Source organism: Ascaphus truei, chromosome 3, assembly GCF_040206685.1.
Source record: "Ascaphus truei isolate aAscTru1 chromosome 3, aAscTru1.hap1, whole genome shotgun sequence".
NCBI lineage: Eukaryota > Metazoa > Chordata > Amphibia > Anura > Ascaphidae > Ascaphus > Ascaphus truei.
In genome coordinates, this window is record NC_134485.1 from 318,818,252 (window position 1) to 318,843,286 (window position 25,035).

A 25,035-nucleotide genomic window follows, 5' to 3' on the forward strand; every position below is an offset into this window, starting at 1 on the left:
TGCAGGGATCACCCAATGGTCGCTTTTCAAAGCTCCCGCACCCTGAGGGCAAATCGGAAGCCCTGACGTCATAAAGTACGGCTTCCTATTATCCCACGTGACGCGGGAGCTTTAAAAAGCAGAGAGATACCGGCACCCCCTCCGGAGGTAAGTATCAGGAAGCAGGGGGTCCCTTGAGCTGAAGTGAATGGGATTCAGCTTCGGAAACCCCCCCTGCTTCAATCCTATGTTATTAAAAAAAAATGTTAAAGCGCAAAATAATTTGCCCGCTTCAATTGCCTCTTTAAAGGATTTGCATGCACGAGTTCTGTACCGAAACTTGCAAGAAGAAAGTGAATAAACAGATTAAGAAGGATAATGTATACAATTAAGGAGATTTAAGCACTTTCGGAGACTCGCTGCTTTAATCCTATAAACAAAAAAAACTATTGCCTGCTTGAATGGCTCCTTTAATTTCCCCCTTATGTCATGTGTAAACTGTATCACTAACTCTCAGACAGATCAATAGAAGTGCAGCCCCCTACCTGTTTCTTTTACTCAGTCAGGTGAAGAAACACTTTTCATCCTAGGTTTATATCTTAGGACATTTTTGTTTAAAGGCATATTTAAAAAAATATCATGGCTCAGAACTACGGCAAATTTTGTCGGCGTGGTTCTATTGCAGGTGTCCCCAACCTAAGGGTACACTTAAGGCTGCGTCTAAGATGCCGCTGACCGCGCTTAGCACAATCAATTTGAATCTGTCCGGCCACGCTCACATACGCTTGCTGGCGCTAAGCGCTTGCCGGGACTGATAAAATTGTGTTTGAGGCGTGTTGAAGGGTCACATGACCTCACCCCCGCTCGCGCTAACCAGAAAAGTTGCCGGACCTCCGAACGCTCATGCTTGGAAAGTTGTTGACGTCACCACTCTCAATCATAAGCGCGGTCGGCGGAACGGGGGACGCAGCCTAAGAGTTCAAGAGAGAGTGGCGGGCACCAACCAATTAACACACACGCTAAATACACTTTCCCTTGGGGGAGGCCTTCAGTGCCGGGCCCGCTCACAAATGCAGAAGTTGGGCCGGACTTCCGGCACGAGAGGGATGCACGCAGCAGCTGTTTGCGGCGATTGACGTGTTGAAGACCCCTGTTCTACGCCGTATTATGATCTGGTTAGCCAGTCCGTCGCGGGCACCGACAAAAGGCTTGGCGGGCAGGCAGAGGAAGAGGTGGTTATGTTGCCATGTGGGGGATCCCTGTTCTATTGAGCATAGCCTCCTGCTTTCCAAGTGTCAACTAAAAAGTCACTAGCATTCATGTTGTTCTGTCCTCAATCATCAGTTACCACAGAGATGAAAAAGTAAGCCTCTGTTTTGACAAAGGAGATCACCTTGTGATTTAAGGGGGTAATCTTTAACGCTATAAAACGGGAAAACTAGAAAATAGGATTGCATCGTACATAAAGTATCCCTCCACTGAATAAGAACCTGGTTTTATCCAGGACCAATATAACAAGTACAGATTGTAACTCTAAGCACAAAGGCTTTCAGTGAATCAAACACCTCTGTTTATACATTGAGAGAGAGATGGGAGTCCCAAGCTCCCTAGCGGCGCCACTACACTACCGAATCCAGCAAGGTATAAATGTTAATGTTTCACTGTTGCACTTCTCAGGGACGTCCCATGGGTGGATTTTAACCCCTTATTATCTCACAAATAAACGATACCGTGTTAGAATCTCCCCAATAGCCTCTGACCCGGGGAATGTCTTGCATGGGGTACACTGATGAATAAACAAACTCACTGTTTTGCTGAGAAAGGGCTCCTGGACGTCAGCGTGCTCCAACCGGGATAAACATAAATTGCGGATAGGAGAAAAAACTCAGGCGGTGCATCTGCTCCCAAGAAGAAATACTGCAGACCAGGACTTCTTACTGGTCAAACAACTTTATTTGGCACATAGCAGCCGAAAGAAGACACTCTTACGCGTTTCGCGCGTCACTCCGCGCTTTATCAAAGAGGATATGATAAAGCGCGGAGTGACGCGCAAAACGCGTAAGAGTGTCTTCTTTCGGATGCTATGTGCCAAATAAAGTTGTTTTGACCAGTAAGAAGTCCCGGTCTGCAGTATTTCTTCTTGGGAGCAGATGCACCGCCTGACTTTTTCTCCTATCCGCGTTCTCTGTTTATAGACTAGGAAGATTTATGTTTTCTGATTGTGCTCACATATTTGTCATTCACGATTTTAAAATGACACCATATGTAAAATTAGTATTGTCTTGTAGTGTTGTGATATTACAGTGTTGTGTAGTTATATTACACGGTATTACAGTGTTGTGTAGTGATATTACATGATATTAGAGTGTTGTGTAGTGATATTACATGGTATTACCGTGTTATGTAGTGATATTACATGGTATTACAGTATTGTGTAGTGATATTACAGTGTAGTGTAGTGATATTACATGGTATTACAGTATTGTGTAGTGATATTACAGTGTAGTGTAGTGATATTACACGGTATTACAGTGTTGTGTCGTGATATTACACGGTATTACAGTGTTGTGTAGTGATATTACATGGTATTACAGTGTTGTGTAGTGATATTACACGGCATTACAGTGTTGTGTAGTGATATTACATGGTATTACAGTGTTGTGTAGTGATATTACACGGTATTAGTGTTGTGTAGTGATATTACATGTATTACAGTTTTGTGTAGTGATATTACATGGTATTACAGTGTTGTGTAGTGATATTACACGGTATTACAGTGTTGTGTGGTGATATTACATGGTATTACAGTGTTGTGTAGTGATATTACATGGTATTACAGTGTTGTGTAGTGATATTACACGGCATTACAGTGTTGTGTAGTGTAATGATATTACATGGTATTACAGTGTTGTGCAGTGATATTACATGGTATTACAGTGTTGTATAGTTATATTACATGGTATTACAGTGTTGTGTAGTGATATTACACGGTATTACAGTGTTGTGTAGTGTAGTGATATTTCACGCCATTAAAGTGTTGAGTAGTGATATTATATGGTATTACAGTGTTGTGTAGTGATATTACATGGTATTACAGTGTTGTGTAGTGATATTACACGCCATTACAGTGATGTGTAGTGATATTACACATTATTACAGTGTTGTGTAGTGATATTACATGGTATTACAGTGATGTGTAGTGATATTACACATTATTACAGTGTTGTGTAGTGATATTACATGGTATTACAGTGTTGTGTAGTGATATTACACAGTATTACAGTGTTGTGTAGTGATATTACATGGTATTACAGTGTTGTGTAGTGATATTACATGGTATTACAGTGTTGTGTAGTGATATTACACGCCATTACAGTGTTGTGTAGTGATATTACACAGTATTACAGTGTTGTGTAGTGATATTACATGGTATTACAGTTTTGTGTAGTGTAGTGATATTACAAGGTATTACAGTGTTGTGTAGTGATATTACACGGTATTACAGTGTTGTGTAGTGATATTACATGGTATTACAGTGTTGTGTAGTGATAGTACACGGTATTACGGTGTTGTGTAGTGATATTACATGGTATTACAGTGTTGTGTAGTGATATTACATGGTATTACAGTGTTGTGTAGTGATATTACACGGTATTACAGTGTTGTGTAGTGATATTACACGGTATTACATGGTTGAGTAGTGATATTACATGGTATTACAGTGTTGTGTAGTGATATTACATGGTATTACAGTGTTGTGTAGTGATATTACATGGTATTACAGTGTTGTGTAGTGATATTACACGGTATTACAGTGTTGTGTAGTGATATTACACGGTATTACGGTGTTGTGTAGTGATATTACATGGTATTACAGTTTTGTGTAGTGTAGTGATATTACAAGGTATTACAGTGTTGTGTAGTGATATTACACGGTATTACAGTGTTGTGTAGTGATATTACATGGTATTACAGTGTTGTGTAGTGATATTACATGGTATTACAGTGTTGTGTAGTGATATTACACGGTATTACAGTGTTGTGTAGTGATATTACATGGTATTACAGTGTTGTGTAGTGATATTACATGGTATTACAGTGTTGTGTAATGATATTACACGGTATTACAGTGTTGTGTAGTGATATTACATGGTATTACAGTGTTGTGTAGTGATATTACATGGTATTACAGTGTTGTGTAGTGATATTACATGGTATTACAGTGTTGTGTAGTGATATTACACGGTATTACAGTGTTGTGTAGTGATATTACACGGTATTACAGTGTTGTGTAGTGATATTACACGGTATTACAGTGTTGTGTAGTGATATTACATGGTATTACAGTGTTGTGTAGTGATATTACACAGTATTACAGTGTTGTGTAGTGATATTACATGGTATTGCAGTGTTGTGTTGTGTAGTGATATTACACGATCTCTGGTGTTTGTTGTATTGTTGTTCTGCATGTATTAAGAGTGTTTTTCAGGATCATCATTGCCTAAAATTAGCTGTCATAAGGCACATATGACATTATAATTAATAGATTGTTCTGATTATTATCATAAACCATGAAATCATAAGGTTATAAATACTCTATCAACTGGGGATTATGGATACAGGACTATGAATACATTTTTATTTTGAAAAGTAAATTCCATAATGGTCATATTGTTTATTTTGTTTGTTTCAGAAATGTAACTTGGGGTTAAGAGCATGATATTGCTCAATGGTCTTCTGGGTAGGCGTACATTTATGGATGGACGTGCTGAAGAACAGCCTTGGACATGATTTTGTCAGTCTTTTTCTCTAATAGAGATAAGTACTAACTTGCCCTTCTTGGCTGCTTTAGATATTACTAAAATATTCCGATGTCAAATTATCTGCTGCAAAAACAAAACAAAAAAAACCCACAACGTTATCTTACCAGAAAATGTGTTATTGTCTGTACAGATCACTCCCTTAGTAAATTTAAAATGTCTTTGTTCTGCAAAAATCATGTTTAGTTAAAGGTATGATAAGATAAGTCTCAGGGCTGTTCCATACTTCGTGCGCTTGCTGCACACGCGGCAGTTATAGATTGCTGAGGTTAGTCAGCCTTTCTATAATGGTGCCGTGCGCGCTTTCGTGGAATCGGCCGACGGGGGAAGATGAAGAAAATAATGTATTTGCGCCGCTACTGCCGCTGAAATGTGTGTATGTGTGTATGTGTGTGTATGTATGTGTGTATGTACTATTAATAAATAATTTATTAACGTATTTATTTCAAACGCATTTATAACACACACCTATACACACACATACACACACACAGTACCTCACTCGCGCACAGTACACAGTATATATCAAGCCTAACGCCTACTCCCTTTTCTTAGAAGCAAGACATTGTATGGAACATGCATTAGCTACTGTACCAAGGAAGGAATTATCATCTTCTTAAGAAATCCTGCAAGTTAATACAGACAAGTCTGGTGCCTTGATGATGTTTACTGGCCACGGTCAAATAATAATAAAGAATTGACTATCTTACAGCTTTTATTATAACTTCCCGTCTCTCCATAGAGCCACACTCCTCTGTCACGACCAACTGGGTATTTCCAAGTAGGACTGGCGTGTTTCATGTCTTAGCCAGATCTGGTTGTATTATTATTATTATCTTATATTTATATAGAGCCAACATATTCCCCGGTGCAGGACAATATGGGGCAAGGAACACAAACAAAACACATATAGTACAATTTAAAACATAATGATACAATAGGACCAATCTCCACCCTAGGTAACTTCCCACCGCCCTCCCCCAAAACCTTAATGGAATCCAGCTGTCAGGCTGGGACATTTTCTAACCTGAGCCACACCTTATCCTACAATGAGCAGCCACCTTACCTTCTTGTTTCAACATTGTCCCTTGTTCCCTCTAGACTGTAAGCTCTCACGAGTATGGCCCTCATTGCCTCTCGGTATCTGTTTGCGAATGTTTGTCCTCACTTGTATGTAACTGTTTGTTTTTGTAATATACATAACTCTGTATCCCATGGTTTCACGCTGGTAGAATATGTTGGCGCTTTGCAAATTATCCATTGTAATAATCAAATAGGTTCTGTGGTCTACAAAAAGTACTAAGATCGGTAGTTCAAATTGCTTTTATTTTCATGAACGGTGAAGTTTCTATCATTTATTGTTACTAGTGTACTGCATTTACAGTAGTTCAGTTCAATTAGTGTTTTTTTTTAAATGTTATATTTTATTAAAGTTTTCATACATTTTGTTGGAAGTGCAGAAGAAAAAAAAAGGGAAAGTGGATACAATTATAAAATACAATTATAAAACACATATAAAAATATAAAAGGGAGGATTTTGGGATAAGCTTTTGAGAAATGTGCTTAGGTGATAACGCTTATTTTCTCTTTCTTATTCGTACTAATAACTAGAACTCGAGACCCAGTGTTTCATTTCCAGTAGACCAAATTGGTATTGATGACACGCGACTGATTTGTAAACTATTGATTCATTAAGAGATTTTTCTATCCAAATATTCCATATTCGTAGAAACTTTTTGTAATTATTTTGAAGAGTGGTTATTTGGGACCAGGTAGATTATAACCAACATGTTTCACAAGACGTCGTAAAAATGAAAGACAGGAATTATTACAAAGTGGATGTATTTTTGTTTACAAAATCGTCACTAAAATGATTTTGTGTTTAATAAGCCAATGAAATGTAACACTGTTTAATTTACAATGTAATTATGTCATACTCCATATGTTTAATTAGTTGCAGTGAAATAAAAGTGTACACCTCCTAGAGCAGGGGTGCGTAAACTGAGGGGGTGTGTGCAAGATTTTCCCGGGGGGGTGCGGCAGTTGCAGAGGTCCCGCGCTCTTCTCCAAGGCATTTAAATGAAATGCCGGGGGATCCCGTGAGGCCTCGGCAACTTCCCTTACCTTGTTTTCGTCACCACGTCGCCATGGCGAAAAATGAATCTGCGGGGTCACATGACGTCACGTGATCACGCATCGTCATTTGACGCCGAAGACACCCCTGTACTAGAGTATCTGTAACTGGAGTACTGTATACATTATATTGTGTCAGCTTTCATTTTAATAAACAAAGAATAATAGTTTCTGGATGGCTTTCAAGTGATAAAATCAGTATCAAGGCATGCGTCCCAGTAAATTGAAAGCCATTGTTGTATTACTTCTCCTTCTTAAGTACACTGTAAAGTGCAGGAAATACACTCTGGCCATTGCTTGGGAAACAACATACTGTTGTGTAATCCAAAACACACTGCAATTCTAGATCTGTTACTTGCCTACTCTATAATATATGAATCAATGCAGTACATTTAACTGAAAGAAAATTAAAGCATTGCTTTTTCACTGTCCAATTGGGGATGAGTAACAATTATGCATGTGGGGTCATAATTGCTTAGAGCAGGGGAGCGCAATCTTTTTGTGCTGCGCCCCCCTATCTTCCCTGCTGCGTCGTCCGCGCCCCCCCTCCCTACCTTAGAGCTGCATCAAATGACGCTGAGGGGTCATGTGACCTCACATGACGACGCGTCACATAGCAGCTGAATCTGGGTAAGTAAAGTGTTGCAGGGGCCTCACGCGATCCCCCGGCAATTTAAATGCCTGGGTGAAGAGCATGGGTCCTCTGCAACCACCCACGCCCCGCCCAGCAAAATCTCACGCCCCCCAGTTTGCGTACCCCTGGCTTAGAGCAGCAATCCCCCAATGTTTTTTTTAAATCACACGAAACCAGTGGGTTAAATGGAGCTGAAATGTGTTTGAGCATCTGAAACATCTTGGTTGCAACGGTATTGATATATTTATGTGCAAGTAAAAAACACAATTCTCCCCCTAGGGTAATCAAATGGAAACAGGTGATGTCATGGTTCCTATGGTTTTCTATTGACTGAGTGAGGCAGACCATGCAGCTGTATTGATTTTCTGAATGGGAAAACACAGTACATAAAAAGGTTACTACCGTGGGAACATAGGGTTCCCAGAACTAAATGTAGCTCCCTTTCCCCCTGTGTCAGGGCGACTACGTATGCTGCTTTACCTGTGTGGCAAACAGGAGGCCCGATCCTCCGCCACTGGGGAGCCTGGGGTGTATGTATATCTACTAAACAGCGCCTCCACCTGAGAATGGTCCTCACATAGTAGGATAACCCCTCCAAGACAATATGCCCAGTAATACACACACAGAGTATGGGAAACAGTATTTACTGGGAGGTAATAAACAATGACATCAATAGGAACAGCAATAGACATACAGTATATGTATACCAACAGGCGGAATATCCCCACAGTACTTGGGTGCAGGGGCACCAGTGTCCCAATGACCTTTCCCATCCCCAAGTGTGAGACAGCGCTGCCCACCTGAATGTTGGGGCACTTATGCGGATACCTTCACAGGCACTCCAGCCCCCGGGGGTAGCTGAACAAAAGTCAATGGGCAGACTGCTCCAACGACGCCTTCCGCATCTGCGTGGGGTGGTCTCCAGCAGGAGCGTCCCACCATATATAGTCTCTGAACGTAGGTGGTCTGATCCCAGACCACAAGTTACGCGTCACCACGTGGCGTAGTCACTGTGTCCCTGATACTGCACAACACAGGAAAAAGGGTCCCTAACTATGGGTTTCCCTATACAGCTGTAGGTGCCTACTGTGAGTCGGGGACTAACTGGAGCCTGCGGCTAAAGCTGGCCTAGTCCCAGGGCTACTGGCACCTGGGACCCTACCTCCCTCTTCTGTACCCTGCTCCCAAGTGACAAACTGCCCTAACTGTTATCACTGTTCTAACTGTTTTAAATGCAGCAGCCTTATTGGCTGCCTGGAAACATGTGGTCTGCAGCCCCTGAGGCTGCTGGGACTTGTAGTTCCCAGCGGATCTATGAGTGTAATGGCCGCCACTGGCATTATACTGTGCATGCGCCAGGTGTACAAAGATGGCCGCCACAACTTTAGATACTATCTGCACATGCGCGAGTCTTCTCTGCGCATGCGTGCGTACAAACAAAATGGCGGCACCCTCGGCGGAGCACAAGCGACCTGCTCGCCGGCTAACAATCTCCCTTCAGCAACCACCCAGCCGCCCCCCTCACGCAGCTTGGAGGTAAGAGGGGGACCTGGCTACATCAAAATAGCAAAATATACTTAACATGGAGGTTTTCTGGATTATTGACACTATTTAACATGGATGATCCAGGTTTACAGGTCACCTGAGCTTGTTGCAACTTCAGATGCAATGAACGTTTGGTGGCGAATGCGCCGATAGATAGCTTCCTGCTTCTTCCTGGACTCAGAGTTTTCCCGCTTCTCAAATCCTTTCCCCGTGATCCACCGGGGCAAAAAAGGCACAATATACAAAAAAAGAAAGAGCGCAGAGAAACAACTCTATTTAGTATATAATTCACATGAATATTTAATGAAGTATATAAAACACTTGCAATTTAAAATCACACCATGGGCATCGCTGGTATCTAATCCCTGTATCGCCTGATGGTGAGGACTGTACGACCCCCTGCTCCTAGGAATAATCATTTATCCCAATGGATGCCTTCCTATTGGCTCATCTGCATCAACGAAATGTGCTGTAATTGGACAGTCACCCCATATACACAGACAACATAGATTGACATAATTAACACATACCACAAAAAAAAACAAAGCAACATAGAAATGTACATAAAAAACGTTAAAAAAAACATTAAAAAATATAAATAATTAAAAATGCATTAAAAAACATCATATTACTGAGTATCTCAAATGAACATATTGGACCTACATCCCTCTTTGAACCAGTAGAACCTATTGCATCTAGCACAAATTCAATACTTACCCTAATTTTACCCACATAAAATGTAATTTAAAACACTATTTAAATGCATTAAAATGTTAAAATGGTACCACTTCACATATCAGCAACTCAAAAATACCTTATTGGAGCCCAACCCACTCTATTTTAAAAATGGCTGTAGCTCCAGTTGTTAATTTAGCCCCAAGGGGCCATGCTACATAACGTGTATATTCAGAATTGTTCTCGCTGAAGGAGTTTCAGATCCCTATCTCCTGTCCTAGAATCCTTTTTAATTATTTTACATTTTTAATGTTTTTTTTAATAACGCTTTTTAAGTAAATGTCTATGTTGCTTTGTTGTTTTTTGTGGTATGTGTTAATTATGTCAATCTATGTTGGGCCAATAGGAAGGCAGCCATTGGTATAAATGATTATTCCCAGCATTCCAAAACCCTCCTGATGAAGCGTGAATACACGGGAAATGCGTAGAGGGAAATAAGCTGTGTCAGTGTCCGAGGGCTGGACGTGGTGTCAGGACACTGATAATCTGCCCCCGTTCACTGAAAGAACCGTGAGAGCGCCGTTCTAGCTAACCGGCAGCTCTCGCGAGACTGGTTGGACCCGCAGTGCATCCTGGGATCCGTAGTTCGGTTACCTCAAGCAGGGTGGCCGTTCGCTGCTACAGCAAAAACGGAGCACAGAGAGTGAACTTCAGATGCAAGCCTTTCATTAACTTGGCTTGTTGGTAAGCCTGCGAGGAAACAGTGCGCCCCTTCCTGTACTGCTGTCATTTTCCAATATTGGACTACTTTCAGATATATGACCATGCATTTGATTGATGAAATCCAGACTGTAAACTGCTCTATTTACTGGACTAGCAGCAGCAACCCTACTGGGCAAATGTTTCTTTTGACTGCAGCATTTTTACTGTGAATGATTGAACTCTGGTCAATTGCTCTGTATTTTGCAATTGGCTTAACTCCTGATAAAGTTCTAACATTAAAACTTTTGTACAGTGGCCGAAATGAGTTAACTTTGGTTAAACATGCAGGTAGAGATAGGTCAAGCTACAGAGCAAGGAGAGGAGTACTTGGGGCTATGGGTCATGGCACTCAGTATACTGTAGAGAGAAGCAGCATAATGCACAGTTAGTGATGCATTAATTTAATTAAAGTGAATCAAAGTTTACAGAATTGTTAATTGCATGTTGCCCTGCTTTTTACCATACTGAATGGAGGGATGTGTGGCCTTTACTCAATTAACCGTGTTAGTAAGTGGTGCTTGTTGGTGGCTAGCCGTATGAATGGCTATTAAAGGTTACTAACAGCTAGTGCTATTCATAGAATGAGCTCCTAAGCTTGATAAAGAAAGCTCCTTATCCTCTGATTATACTCCTACCCCAATAGAAAGTTCCACTTCACGGGATGCCAAGACCAATTCAATAACTTGATTGGAAATGTGATCATTTTCTCGATGTTATCGCTATGTATGAAAGACTTACTGGTGAGGCCAGAATGTACAACAGTTGAAAAGAACTGCCACAAATGGAACATTTGATTAGCAGCTTAATAAAACAGCATTTTTTTTGTTTTGTTTAATTATAGGCAGCCTTTGATTACCTTTAATGAAAACAAATTACATAAGCTGCCGATCGATTAATGCTCCTGTGATCGATCAGCGAATATCCTGCTCTCTGGGTTCACGCAATGCCAGGCACTGAATCAATCCTTCAGTCAGTGAAATGCCTCAAATACAGTATAGGTAAACGGCAAAGAAGCAAGAACCCACTGGTAGCACTCAATACCCTCAATGAAGTAATATGATAATATTAAAAATAATCTTTAATACAAAACTGATTAAAATAATGGGTGTTAAAATGGGTGTTAAAATACAACTAAGAATATCTGTGTATTGGGAGACAATCAGCCCTACCCTCACCATGAGCTGCCGAGTCACCACGTAAACTCCTGCCGAGTATCGAAGGGAAGTACACGCGTGCAGTCTGACAGCTGCGAGTTGGAAGGCTGCCACGTCAGTACTGACTGCGCGCGTGCACGTGACGGGTGCCGACGCACGCGGTTCGCGATTGAAAGCTTGAGAAAGCGTTCACAGATATTCTTAGTGGCACTAGAGTCTCTGACAGTGGCAGCACATTCATGAATATGTGCACAGGTATACTCATAGCCACACCGTCTATAGGGACCAAGTAGCCACTGTACTATTGTTCTGTGTATGATAGCTAGCTCTTTGGCATCAGGAGTTTATTAGCTGTTCATAGGTGAAAATATGGGAATATAATTAAGTGGGATGTATGACTCATTATAAATCTCTGGAGCAGTACAGTACCTGTGAGGAGAGCACACACAGAGAAGTGTGCACAGATATATTGCCTTAGACTTAGGTATCTCTATCTGCTTCATATTATCCATCCACTTAACCCATACATTACCTTGGGACTTGTCTGTTACCTAAGACAGGTTTTTTGCAGCCCCTCCCCACCCTTTGCCTATACCCAACCACCACATTTAGGGAATACTGCATATCATTTCTCTTGGAACATTTGATTTAATTCACCTAATTTTGTTCCCCTATTATTTATAACCCGGAGTGTCACATACACTCAACCTAGGGTTAATATATATGTGTGTCATTTGTTGTATTTTAACACCCATTATTTTAATCAGTTTGGTATTAAAGATTATTTTTAATATTATCATATTACTTCATTGAGTTTATTGAGTGCTACCAGTGGGTTCTTGCTTCTTTGCCGTTTACCTACCACGTTACCCATTAGCACCTTACCCCTTTACACTTATTTATCATTTAGCTGAAGCGGGGTTCACCTTGACAAAATCAAATACAGTATAGCCTTATATTACTCAGGTAACATTGTCTATTCTTCCAGCTTGTAGCTCAGCCAGTCCCCTGCTGGGAACACTGCAACACTTAAAAAAAATGCACTCAGTATTATCTAATACTACAGAACTGATTTATTTATTTATTTTAAACCCACACATGTAGGATATTGAACGTTTTGCTGCTTTAAGCTACATAATATCAGGTTTGCCAACCTAGCCCAGGTCAGCTGAACATGGTGATCTCCTGGACTTCAGTTATTTTAGTTCTCTTTTCAGAAAATAACGAGGGCTAATAAAAACTGATTACCTTGTGAAAGAGGTGAAAAAAGGAGAACTGAATCAACATGTCTTTGCTTGTATTAATGCAGTTGGTAATCCTATACATAAAAACACAGCCAAAACCATTAGTAACTGCGCATAATCCCCAACAAAACCACGATGCCGTTTATGTTCCACAATGTATTTTTAATTATGTTTCTCTACCAGGCCATACGAAACAAATATTATGAAACAACAATTACAAATGAGGAGAAGGAGCTTCATGGTTTCACTTTATTCCTGTTCCAGTATACTGTATGTGTTAAGTGGTTACTTTTCCTAAAAAAAGGATGTAGCTATGGAGTCATTAAATAAACACACAAAATGCTGCCTTAAGTTAAAAATCTGCTCCCCCCTCAAAACGTGTTCATGCTTCCTAATAGCATTTAATATGCCAAAGCAAACTTAGTTTGTTGTGAGTTTAAATCCTGTCCACACATACACTCAAATACCGTGCTTCTTGTCTGTTTAGTATACGATTTCCTTTCATCAACCCACTTGAACCTTCTTAGCTTAGCAGATTTGGTTTCTTGAAAACCTTTTGATACCAGTCTTTGGCCTGTGTCTTAAAAAAAACATAGCTGTCTACATTGCAGACAACATTTCCGGGGAACATAGTTGCTTCGATCTGCTGGAGAGTTTCCACAATAACTTTGTGTCACTTCCCACCAAATAATTTGTTTTCAGAAACTGTTTTTCTGCTGCTAGCTGTTACTCAAATGTAAATAAAGGCTGGTAATCTACCTTTATGATCAAAATCGGGCAGCTATGCTGACCCAAGAGAAAATTGTTCTTCTAAGGTGTGATATTTTTTATTAAAAAAAGTTATTGTGGGGACATGCAAATGAGCACAGTGTGAAACTTTTTATTTGTCATCCATTTTAACCTGAACCCCTATAAGTTTATACCTGCGTATTACACAGCTTTTGAGCTGTGCATAGCCTGTAAACCTTAAGGTTGAAACAGCTGTCTGTGAGTAGGTTTACTGACTATATACTTCTTTAACCCAGGCTGTGCTGAAAGGTGTGTAATACAGCAGGCATAAGCTTGTAGGGTCCATGTTAAAATGGGCAAAAAGTAAAGGGTGACACACAGAATGCTCATGTGCATTTCATTACCCAGAATCCCTGGCTACAGTGGAAGCAGTCATTGTTAAGCTATAAGGCCTCGTTCAGGGTGCAGGCTTCGGAGGGAGGGCGTGCTGCCGTGCGTTCTGCCGTGGGACACAAAGTATTCAAATTGAATACTGGTTGTCAGGGTAGCAGCTGCCCTGTCTCCGAAGCCAGGAGTTGACGCTGGCTACAGTTTCAAGAAACGAAAAAATCGTTTTTTGAAGCTGCAGCAGCGTCACTGGGACCTAGGCAGCCAATGCAATCATTCTTGAGAATGATTTCATGACTGCAGCTTGGATCCCTAAGCTGCTGTGTGTAGCCCCGCCCCCTCCTCAACTCCTGAAACAGTCTGCAGGGGATGAACACACATCGCCCAGCAAACTGCCGCCCTCCCTCCCTCCCTCCCTCCGAGTCCTGTCTCTGGCACCCTGAACAAGGCCTAATGGGGGAAAGACAGTGTTGCAAACCTGTGTGAGACATACAAATGTGCTACAAGTGGTATTTTTATTTACTGTATACTTTTTATTATAACTCACAAAAGCGTACAGATATGTTGTTATATCTTTCTATAGCTTTCTATATGGTCTCAAAAAATCTCTGGCCTGCCTACTTGCATCTTCTTCTGTCCTGTCTTTTTCTCATGTACTGTATACACCCCCATGATATACCCCCATGGGTCTCCTAATGCCTCCAGTTCTCTCTTATAACTTCACACATCATGCAGCTCCATTTCGTGTAACTAACAGTTGTATACATAGTTTGCTAAAATAATACCTCGTCATTCATAGTTTGCAATGACGCTATATTCACTATTTCACCGTCTATTGACCATTACCACCTATAATAAATATACTATGGTCCGTGGTGACTTTTTTTCTAGTAAATCTATTTTTGCATTCCTGTGTCAATATTGTTCAGTGGCTCCTCATCTAAAGTGCGTCCTTGAGCACATTATTCCAGATTTATTTAGAAAATGTTTTACCAGGAAGTAATACATTGAGAGTTATCTCTCGTTTTCAAGTGTTCCATTGTAGGCGAGCCCATTGATGTTTAATATTGACGTTGTGTGGTATAGAAATGGTAGGTACTCTAAATCAAGCTCCTTATTAACATAACATTCAAAATACTTTTAATTATGGAAAATATTCTAGCGGTGCAGCTGTGATGTTTCACTTGAAAGAGTTGACAAGATTAAGCCATTTGGACTGGAAAACGTCAGCGAAAAGAAGACCTGCAATGGGATTAGATGAGACAAAACATCTGTTATAGCAGCAATCCCCTCTAGTTGCTTTTTTAAACCTTATTAGGCATCTTACAATTGACTTTTTCCTTTCAAAGCTCACTCTCTCTGTGCAAGAGACATGGCATATCAAACACTTTTCATCCTAAATTGCTAACCTGGTCATCCCTTGTGCTGACATCTGTGTCTTCTGCTGTAGAAGACATGGAACAGCTGGGAATCTCTTCGGCTCTTGTGTGATTGAGGCGACACAGCAACAAACATATGATGGGGGTTTATATAGAGATGAATAGGAATAGAATTTACGGTATTTCTGTTCAGCCTCATTACGTGCAGAAAACGTTTGTGGAGTTAGACGTATTACTACCGGAGGTCATACATGCTACCCTCAAAAACTGCACACTGCGGGACTGCAATTGTGACAAATTGGCACTTCCTATTGATAGCGAGTCTGGCTGGAGCTTGAGTTATGTCCCTATGCTGCACACATATAATGCTACATTTGGGTGGAATTTATCTGCAAGAGCACAGGGACTGGTGGCTTGATGAATGAAAAGCTGGAGACGTAATAAAATAAGTGGACTCATGATTTTTTAAGTGATATTATTTCACACCAGGGGCCATGAAGGGATGCAGCATGAAAGGGTCAGTCTCTTGTAGGTCAAATGTGAAGTGAAGGACAGTGGCTTATTTAATAGCCTGCCATCAGTGGAGTTAGCTTGCACCTTTTTTAAACACACTAGATAAGAAGTATTTAAAAATATTTTTTTACATGTAACTTTTCAATGGTGAACAAAAGCTTTGGAGGGCGTCTACGATCTCTTTTGGTGATCAAACTGTTTGTCAGTCTTCAAAACGTGTTGTTTTTTCTCCAGTTGTTTTCAAAATAATTATGAAGCTATCACAAGTCAAACAGATGAACACACTTTGCTGATTTGTTTGAATTCAGCAGCCTCCGAGAAAGGGAAAACAGATGCAAGTAAGCGAAACTATTACTTTAAGGCTGATTCAGGAAGACGATAAGTTATTTAATTTTTTATTTTTTTTAATCAGCTATGAGGGATTGGTCCTTTAAGAATATAAATCAGTGTCTCGGATTCCTTAAAAATACACAATATGATACATATTAAATTAGATATAGAGGTAGTTCTCGCTATCCAACGTTTCACTTTACAACGAATGGCATAGCCAACGTTTTACAATGCAACCCTATGGGCTGTTTTTCGACACCGGAATGTGTTATCCGACGCCTGAATGCGTTACCCAACGCTCACCGCCACTGATTAACATGGGACTCACTTTACAACGGGTTTACTATCCAACGCTGCTTCCAGAATGGATTCCGTTGGATAACCGAGGACTGCCTGTATAAGAAGTGACTGCAGCTGTACATTCCCTCAGGAAACTGTTAAAAAAAGCACAGCATTGTAAGCATTTCTTGTGAACAACTCCCTTAGATTCCTGCTATTTCTGATATAGACTCAAAATGCCTGCTCTTAGTGTGCAATTTCCTTTTCTATATACACCCAAAACTATGCTGCTATAAACATACAAATATTACATCAATTTAACATTTTTAAGAGCCATCTCACCTGCCTTAAGCAAGTAACCCGTTTATATCCTTATATAAATTATATCATTATATCCTTATCTACTGTATGTCCACTCCCCTCTCACCCAAAAGATACCATACCCTTAAACGGTTAACCTGCTGCATTACAGAAAGTCTCGTCCCAGGCCAGGATCTTTTAGTCCTCAGTTTACAATAGCACCTGCTATGCTACAAGATGGGGCAGTGATGGTTAGCGCAGAGGCAAGAATGGCTGAGCTATTCGAGCTACAGTATGTGTGGCATTTAAGAACTGCTGATCTCTGACATGTCATTGCACAAGGCACAGGGTGCTGGTGTCATCCTTCAGCCCAACCAATTAAAGCCTTAGGCACTTAGGAACCCCCTAATTCATTGTCAGGGTGTAAGCTGAGTGCAGCTGCAGCCTAATGGTCCTTACTTTGTATTGCTTTCTGTCTGCCATTCTGATTCTCAGAACTGATGGCTGGTTGTCCCTGGTTTTGGGTAGTGTTACGTAGTCAGCATTTTTTTTTAAAGTTATTAGCTCTGGTTGTGAGAAGTTTAGATCTGTTGTTAAACCTCTTATTGAACAAAGACCTTCAAAGCTATAATCCCATATTTACTGAGCGGTGCTATATCATAAATCCTTTTTCAGCACTGGAAGGCACCCTCTGCCCATTCACTTGTATGGCCTACAAGGTATCTTCCGGCTTGAGAGGTGTTTTATATATTAGCACTGCTTAGTAAATATGGGCCACCGTGTGTACAGTACACAACTCTATATAAGCTATTCTATTTTTGAAGGTGCCACAACCCATGACTAATGTACACTTCAAAATGGCTTAGACAATGTCACTTTAAATGAGCTAAAGCAGTGGTATTGTTACATTAATATTAACTGTGTGTGTGTGTATTTTCAGTGTGTTTCCCGTGGGAGCTCTCTGACCCTCAAATATGAATATAGAACAAGCACATAATGTTATCAATCATTTATGGTTAATAGTTCAAGGTTTTAGTGCATTAAAATAAAATAGAGCTTCCTAACTGAAACAAGCCTGCAACGGACTGGAGCCTTATCTATTGACCTTGCTAGGAAACCAGAGTCCTACTGTGAGAATTGAGCTTGCTATCTGAGGCCAATCAATTGGGCTTTCCCTTAAAATGCATATTATAAACAAAATATTCTTAACCAACAATGTTTTAAGAAGTACTTGTTCATATTTCCTCTGAATTGACCTATCCCGGCTTTCAATGCAAAGCTTTTTACTGCAATTCCTATATCTTATTTAAGTCTTTGACGCATGGAATCTATCTTTCCTTTCTTCCATGTTGTACATGGCGAAGATCTTTGAGTCTTTTATCCGAAGGCTATTATTACAAACTATGAACCTTTTCTGTGCCTGTATTTTCTTGATGTACTTCTAAAAATAGGGCCGCAGACTGCTACACAGTACTTCCTGCAATCTCACCAATGATCTAAACTATAGTCTCTTGCTGCTTCGGGGTTTAGCATTTATAATCTGCACAATGCCATGGCCTTTTTTCTCCATATGACTGTAATGTTCTCTAAAGTCTAAAATATTATTCACTGCCTGCCCCAAGATCTGTAAATTCATTGTCATCATCGTTGTTTAACAACGTTGTCCTATTTTCAACCCTTTTTAAATGTATTTAAAAAATATATATATATATTTTCTTTTCAACAAAGCCTTTCCATTCATGAAAGGCTAAGGTCTGTATTGGGGGGAATAGAGACCATCAGGTTCAGCTTCGTACCCTGAGTACATCTTTGTTTCTATTCACAGATATATATATATATATATATATATATATATATATACATGTAGAGGTATCATGTTCCAGAGACACACGATCAGAGTTCACGATCTGAGGGTTGCCATACTCAAAGGTAATCTTAAAACCCCGAAAGAGAGACGGTTGCATGAATACAAATTTATGCAACTGTTCGGGACACTTAGCAGTGGCCTAAACAGAGATCGAAATTTTATGAGTCATTACTGACACTAGCGAACTCTCTTCCCATGAGCGCTAAAGGCCATGTCTGTACATACTGTGCTATATGTATGCACACACAGCTGTCTCTCACACAACTAATACTCCTTATTTTTCCATCCATATACACCAATAGGGACCACATAGTATCCACACACACTTTTAGTTGTGCTACAAACTCTCACATTTCCACACCCACCCACACCATTTATATCCCTCTCACTCCACACACACCTTGTGTAGAGCACTGTTTATACTGTGGGCTCTCCATTCATTTTTATGCACACTGATACACATACACACTCTTTCTTCACTTGCTTTCAGTTACCCTTTGACACCTCTAGCCATAAAACACATCCACACCGGGGGAAGGACAAGCACAGATAACATTCCAAGAGACATTGTTTTTAAGTTATCCTTGCTTCATTCATTGTAACATCGCCGGAAGAAGAGATCAGTGTATCTCGAAAGCTCGCACAAATAAAAGCATTTCGTTAGCCACAGAACGGTATCATCTATTTATTTTTTGATTATATATATATATATATATATATATATATATATATATATATATATAGGTAACAGAGCAGATGGCACACAAATACAGATGAAGACAGGTGCTTAGTCCCATATGAATGAATATAATCAAAGCTCCATACCAGGCAGACCAGAGAATCCAGGGAATCCAAAGTAGGCACAGCAAGGAAGAGACAGCACACTTATTAGTAAAAAGAATTGTATTAGTAAATCAGGCACAAAACACCTATTTTGTGCCTGCTTTACTAATACAATTCTTTTTGCTAATAAGTGTGCTGTCTCTTCCTTGCTGTGCCTACTTTGGATTCCCTGGATTCTCTGGTCTGCCTGGTAAGGAGCCTTTGATTTTATATATATATATATATATATATATATATATATGTATATATATGTATATGTGTGAAAAGACATGTGAGCGCTTGAAACTTTGCATGAAAACTCATGCTGGTCACATAAACAGAACGTACAAGGCACCTATATTTCTTTTGCACCAATAAGGGCAACAGAACTCCTGCTGAGATATACAGTATATGAGGTTTCCTGGTTTGTCTGCCGGACAAGATTTATTGTCTGTAAACCTTGGGTTTTCGTCTTCTTTGCCAGTCTCCTCTTTGCTGTGCAGTTATTTCATATAAAAACCTATTAGTTAGAAAAGGAAAAAGACAGTAAATGATTAAATCAATTTTCACCTTTAGAAAGCAATATTGTTGAAATAAGAGAAACGGCATCATTATCGTCTCCCGGGACTCCAATACTTCTATTATTATTATTTTATTTTTTAAAAGGGGGATTTAAATGGCCTTCCAATCTGCAACCGATGATGTTACCACTTTGTATTGGCCTAAGACTTGGTGGCCATTTTGTTTCCCATGGAGAGAGATTTAAGCCAGGTAACTTCACTGTTGCGTGTCTCTGGAACTGAGGGGTGCTGGAAGCTGAAAATAGTGCCGTTCAACTCCAGTAAAACCCCATTCGGTTCCCATCATGTAAAAAAAACCCAACGGGGGTGCAAAAAAAAACAAATTGATATAGAGAGGATATCTAGCACACGTCTCGTGTGTGTGAAAAAAAAAAGTTGCAACTGCCGGTGCTCACGGATAAAAGGGATAATCCAGTGATATCCCAGTAGGTTCACAGGAAGAGAGGAATAATCCAGGCACACAGTCTTCTCTTTAGGGGATTTAGTCAGCAATAAAGAAACCAAGGTTTCGACCGCCACGCAGTCTTTGTCAAGGTGAGCCAAAAAAAACAAGTAAGGTGGTTGCTTTAACCCTTTAGCTGCTGGAAGATTGACGGCATGTGAGTGCAACCAGTCTTCTGGCTCTGAACGAGGTGATTTGTTTTTGTGCATCGATCACGTGGCGCGACCTCAATTCCAGTCATGTTCAGTGAAATACAATGTCACACAACATATAAAACCCAAACTACAACCGGATTTTAGAAAACCGTGACATTAGGCAACAGGAAAAAGATACAGATATGTGTCTTGTAAGATATTATTGAGCACTTTTATTTCTGCATTATGCAATATTTTTATTAGGCAACTTTTATTTTTGCCTGCTGACAGATCTGACTGTTACTTGCGAAGGGGAATCCCCTGAATCTCAAATCATTTTGCAGGTCTCAGGTGACGCCAACAAATCACATCAGAATAATCCTAAAGAATACAGGGAGAAGGCTTGGTCAGTCTGGCCATTAAAGTTCAAATAACAATTCAAACAACCAGTAAGGAGCCAATCTGTGAGTATGTTTCTAGAATCACCGAAACATGACATTGATTGATATTATCATGCCACACAAAGCCAATATTTTAGCATTTCACAAAAGGGTTACAGGGCCCTTCTGGACTTTGGCACAAACAAGGACATTAATTCTCACGGAATGTGACAATTACAGTAATTATAGGACAGAAGCATTGAATTATTATGGTCAGCCCAGACTCTTAGAAGTTGAAAATTAATGCTTTTATTCACCGAGGTGTCACAAATCAATGAATTGATAAATAGTGATGTTTTTTTTTTCTTGCATTAAAGCTATTCAAGAAGCGAGCCTTTGCATACCGATTTGAAACTATATGATAAGCCTGCTATTTTGGTAACTGTTCTCAATTTGGAAGTAATGTCTTCACTTTTTAGGGAAATATATGATTTTAAGCTATAATAAACTGTGCAAATCTGGAAAAGTGTATCTGGGTAGGTTCTGGTTAGATGTAAGACACACCGCTCCATTTGTTTAGCAAATTAAGGGCAGCTGATAGACATTTTCAGCATCACAAGGAAACAAGGGTACACATTCCCCCCCCCCCCCTGGATTACTTCAAACGAGCAGTCCTGCCTAGGATGAAAGGGAACGAAGGACAAGTAGCATGTGATAGCTCAAATGTAGCCGATTATAGGTGCAAACCCACATAGTCGGCCAGTTGAATTTCTTAGGGGTCTCTGATAGGGTTACCAGGTGTCTTATCCAAAACATACTGGATACAATGGTGAAAGGTACAAAGCGCTCCAGGAAAGTCGGTGGGGTGGGGTCTGTGGAGAGTGCGACCTCCCCAGAATCATCATTATCTCATCTCCCCCCCATCATCTTCATAGTCATCCCCTCATCATCATCACCTCATTTCCGCCCATCATCATCATCCCATCTCCCCTCATCATCATCATCATCATAGCCCCCCTCATCATCATCTAATTTCCCCATCATCATTTCATTTCCCACTCCCATCATCATCATCTCATCTCCCCCATCATCATCATCATCATCATCATCATAGTCCTGCCATCATCATCCCATTTCCCACTCCCACGTCATCATCTCATCTCCCCCATCATCATCATAGTCCTGCCATCATCATCCCATTTCCCCCCCATCATCATCTCATCTCCCCCCATCATCATCATCTTATTCCCACCCCTTTCCCCCTCATTATCATCATCTCAGCCCAAATTGTATTTTGTCCTTACCTTATCTCCTGGTAGGCCGGAGACAGCACCGGAACCTGTCTCTGGGCCGCCGGGGTGTGGGCTCCGACCGGTCATCCTCTCCTCCACTCAGACAGCACAGGAGTCCTCCTGACTGCTCTCGGCCACCTTCCGCGGCCCACTCTCTTAGCACCAGCACTTTCAGCTGCTCTCGCGCTTGCCGCCGCTCTCGTGCTTGCTGCTGCCCTCGCCACAATGCTGCACTCCAATTTTATACCGGACACACAGCAGAATTACCGGCCTGTCCGGTTGAAATCCGGACATCTGGAGAATCAAAAGGGTGCTGCAGGATTTCCCCGATCTCACGGAGCAGGGCATTTGCTAGGGGGCTGGGCAGTTTCCTCTATCCTTATTGGCTGCTGCTGGGTAATGCAGCCTATCAGGAGGAGGTGTCAGGAGTCTGTGGGGTGTGGCCAAGCAGAGTAAGGCCTCGGACATGGTGCAGTGAGCGGCGCTGACCCGTGCTGAGACGCGCACATGCTTACCAGTGAGCCCCTGCAGCTGCAATGCAGGGGCTCGCTCACGCTTCCGCACGCTTGCGTAAGCGTGTGTCTTACCAAATCTTTTGTTTCGGCGCTCACGGGAGCGCATGGTCGGTCACGTGAGCGGTTCGCCCAATGAGGGCGAACCAGCTCCATGACGTCACTGGCCCGCCCCCCAGACACGCCCACGGACGGCGCGCACTCTAAGGCCAGGGAAAGCACCGCTTTCCCTCAGCCTCAGTGTGCCTCCGCACGGGCAAAGTGTCTATGGACTAAGCCTAAGGTCTCGTCCAGGGTGGGAGCGCGCTCGCTGGTGCTCGAGCGCCGTGACTTCAGGCGCTGGGCGATTCCTGGCCAGCTAGTTGCGCGCATGGGGGGCGTGCCCGTGACATCACGTGAACGGTTTGCGCTCTATGGCTGAACCGCGCACGTGACCAGGGCAAGCTCCACAAATAAAAAAATATTTGTCTCGCCTCGACACGCTCACGTGTACGTGCACCAGCGCAACCTGGACACAACAATTTACTTCAATTGTTGAGCAAGCTGTCAGCCTGGACGAGGCCTTAGAAACAGCATGGACTGGTGATAGGTGAGGCTGTGTGTCTCTATCCTGTATGTTTTTGTGTGTGTGTGTGTTTTCTGTGACTCTCCCCCTCTGATTCATGTGACTCTCTGACTCTCTGCACCCTCTGCCTCCTGTGACCCCTCTCCCTCCAGGGACCTCTCTGCCTCCTGTGACCCTCTGTCTACCTCTGTCTTCTGCGACTCTCTGTCTCTTTGTCCTGTGTTTTCTGTGACCCTGTCCTGTTGTGGGGGTGCCTCAGCAACTGAGCACTGTGGTTAGGGGTGCCCCGAAAGAAAAAAAAAAGGTTGAAAACTACTGCACTAGCTGATCAGACAATGACATCACACAAAAGAGGAAATCAAACCCTTCCCAAGCCTAAGTTAAAAAAATAAATAAATACTTATAGGTGCCAGATTTCGATAAAAAACACGTATCAATTAACCTGATGAAATCCCTTAAATATGTCACTGTAATTAGTTCACATTAGTCCTATGAGTAAATGCTCCTTTCACTTCTTTAAAAAAATTTTTTTTTTTACTTTTTCATGCGAAAAAAAATAAATTGTTTTGGTGAAACGGCTCCATTTTACCATATGTAGGAAGGTTGTATTTGAAGTGTCTCACATCTAGCACAGATTGTTCTGCAAAGAGGTTAACTTTTGTTATCCCAAAACAAAGGGGACAACTATTCTTCTGTCGCTGCTTGTGATTGATGTGCAATTGAAGCGGCAGTTTAAGGTCTACATAGTCCTTTTATCTACACCGCAAACCTTTCGTATAATGTCTCTACCTAGCCTCAGTAACAAGCCAAACACATTGTCCTCCTTCATCGGCAGACATGCAACCTTACTGCACTCGTCCTTGACCTTCGTTACAGCAATACTCTGAAAATCGTCTTATATTTTATTGGCCGGTAACCCGTACACATCACGATATCTGCATGGGAATATTAATACAGCAGCCCTATGGGGCCTATTAATTAAACTGCCAGTTTTGCCATCCAAAACCACCCGAGTTTTTGTTGTTGTTGCATATTCATAAAGAAGGAGAAGTGACTCAGTGAGTAAGGACACGGACTCTGATAACATTGATCCTGAGTTTGAATCAGCTCCTTGTGACCTCGGTTATCCGACACAATGCGTTACTCAAAATGGCGTTGGATAGCGAAACGTTGTAAAGCGAAACATGTTTTCCCATAGGAACAATGTTTAAATGAAAGGTTCCGTTCCTGAACCTGAACCTTTATATATATAAATACCTTCGCACTGGGCTCTGTTTGTGTTTGTTTGTACTACATATTGCCATTCCCAGTAGCACTCCTTTTTGACATTTATATACATATATATATATATATGTTGTGGTAACTTTTGGGGCTTAGATGAACTTACTGGGTATCTGTGTGTTGAATAAGGTATTACTCAGGGAAAATAAAATTTGCACCGGTTTTGGTAACGTCACATTATTTGCTCCGATTTAACAGGGCTTAGGCAATCTGGGCCTTACATGTTTGGTTGATGATGAGATCATAGTACTTTACAACAGGAATAAAGGAAACAAGGTTGGGAAATGACAAGTTGC

General features: G+C 41.1%; 1 protein-coding gene across 4 annotated transcripts in view; it reads left to right on the forward strand.

Moving 5' to 3' along the window:
* Positions 1–25,035, forward strand: part of LRCH1 (leucine rich repeats and calponin homology domain containing 1) — a 238,537-nt gene that overhangs the window by 92,581 nt on the left and 120,921 nt on the right. The window lies entirely within an intron of this gene.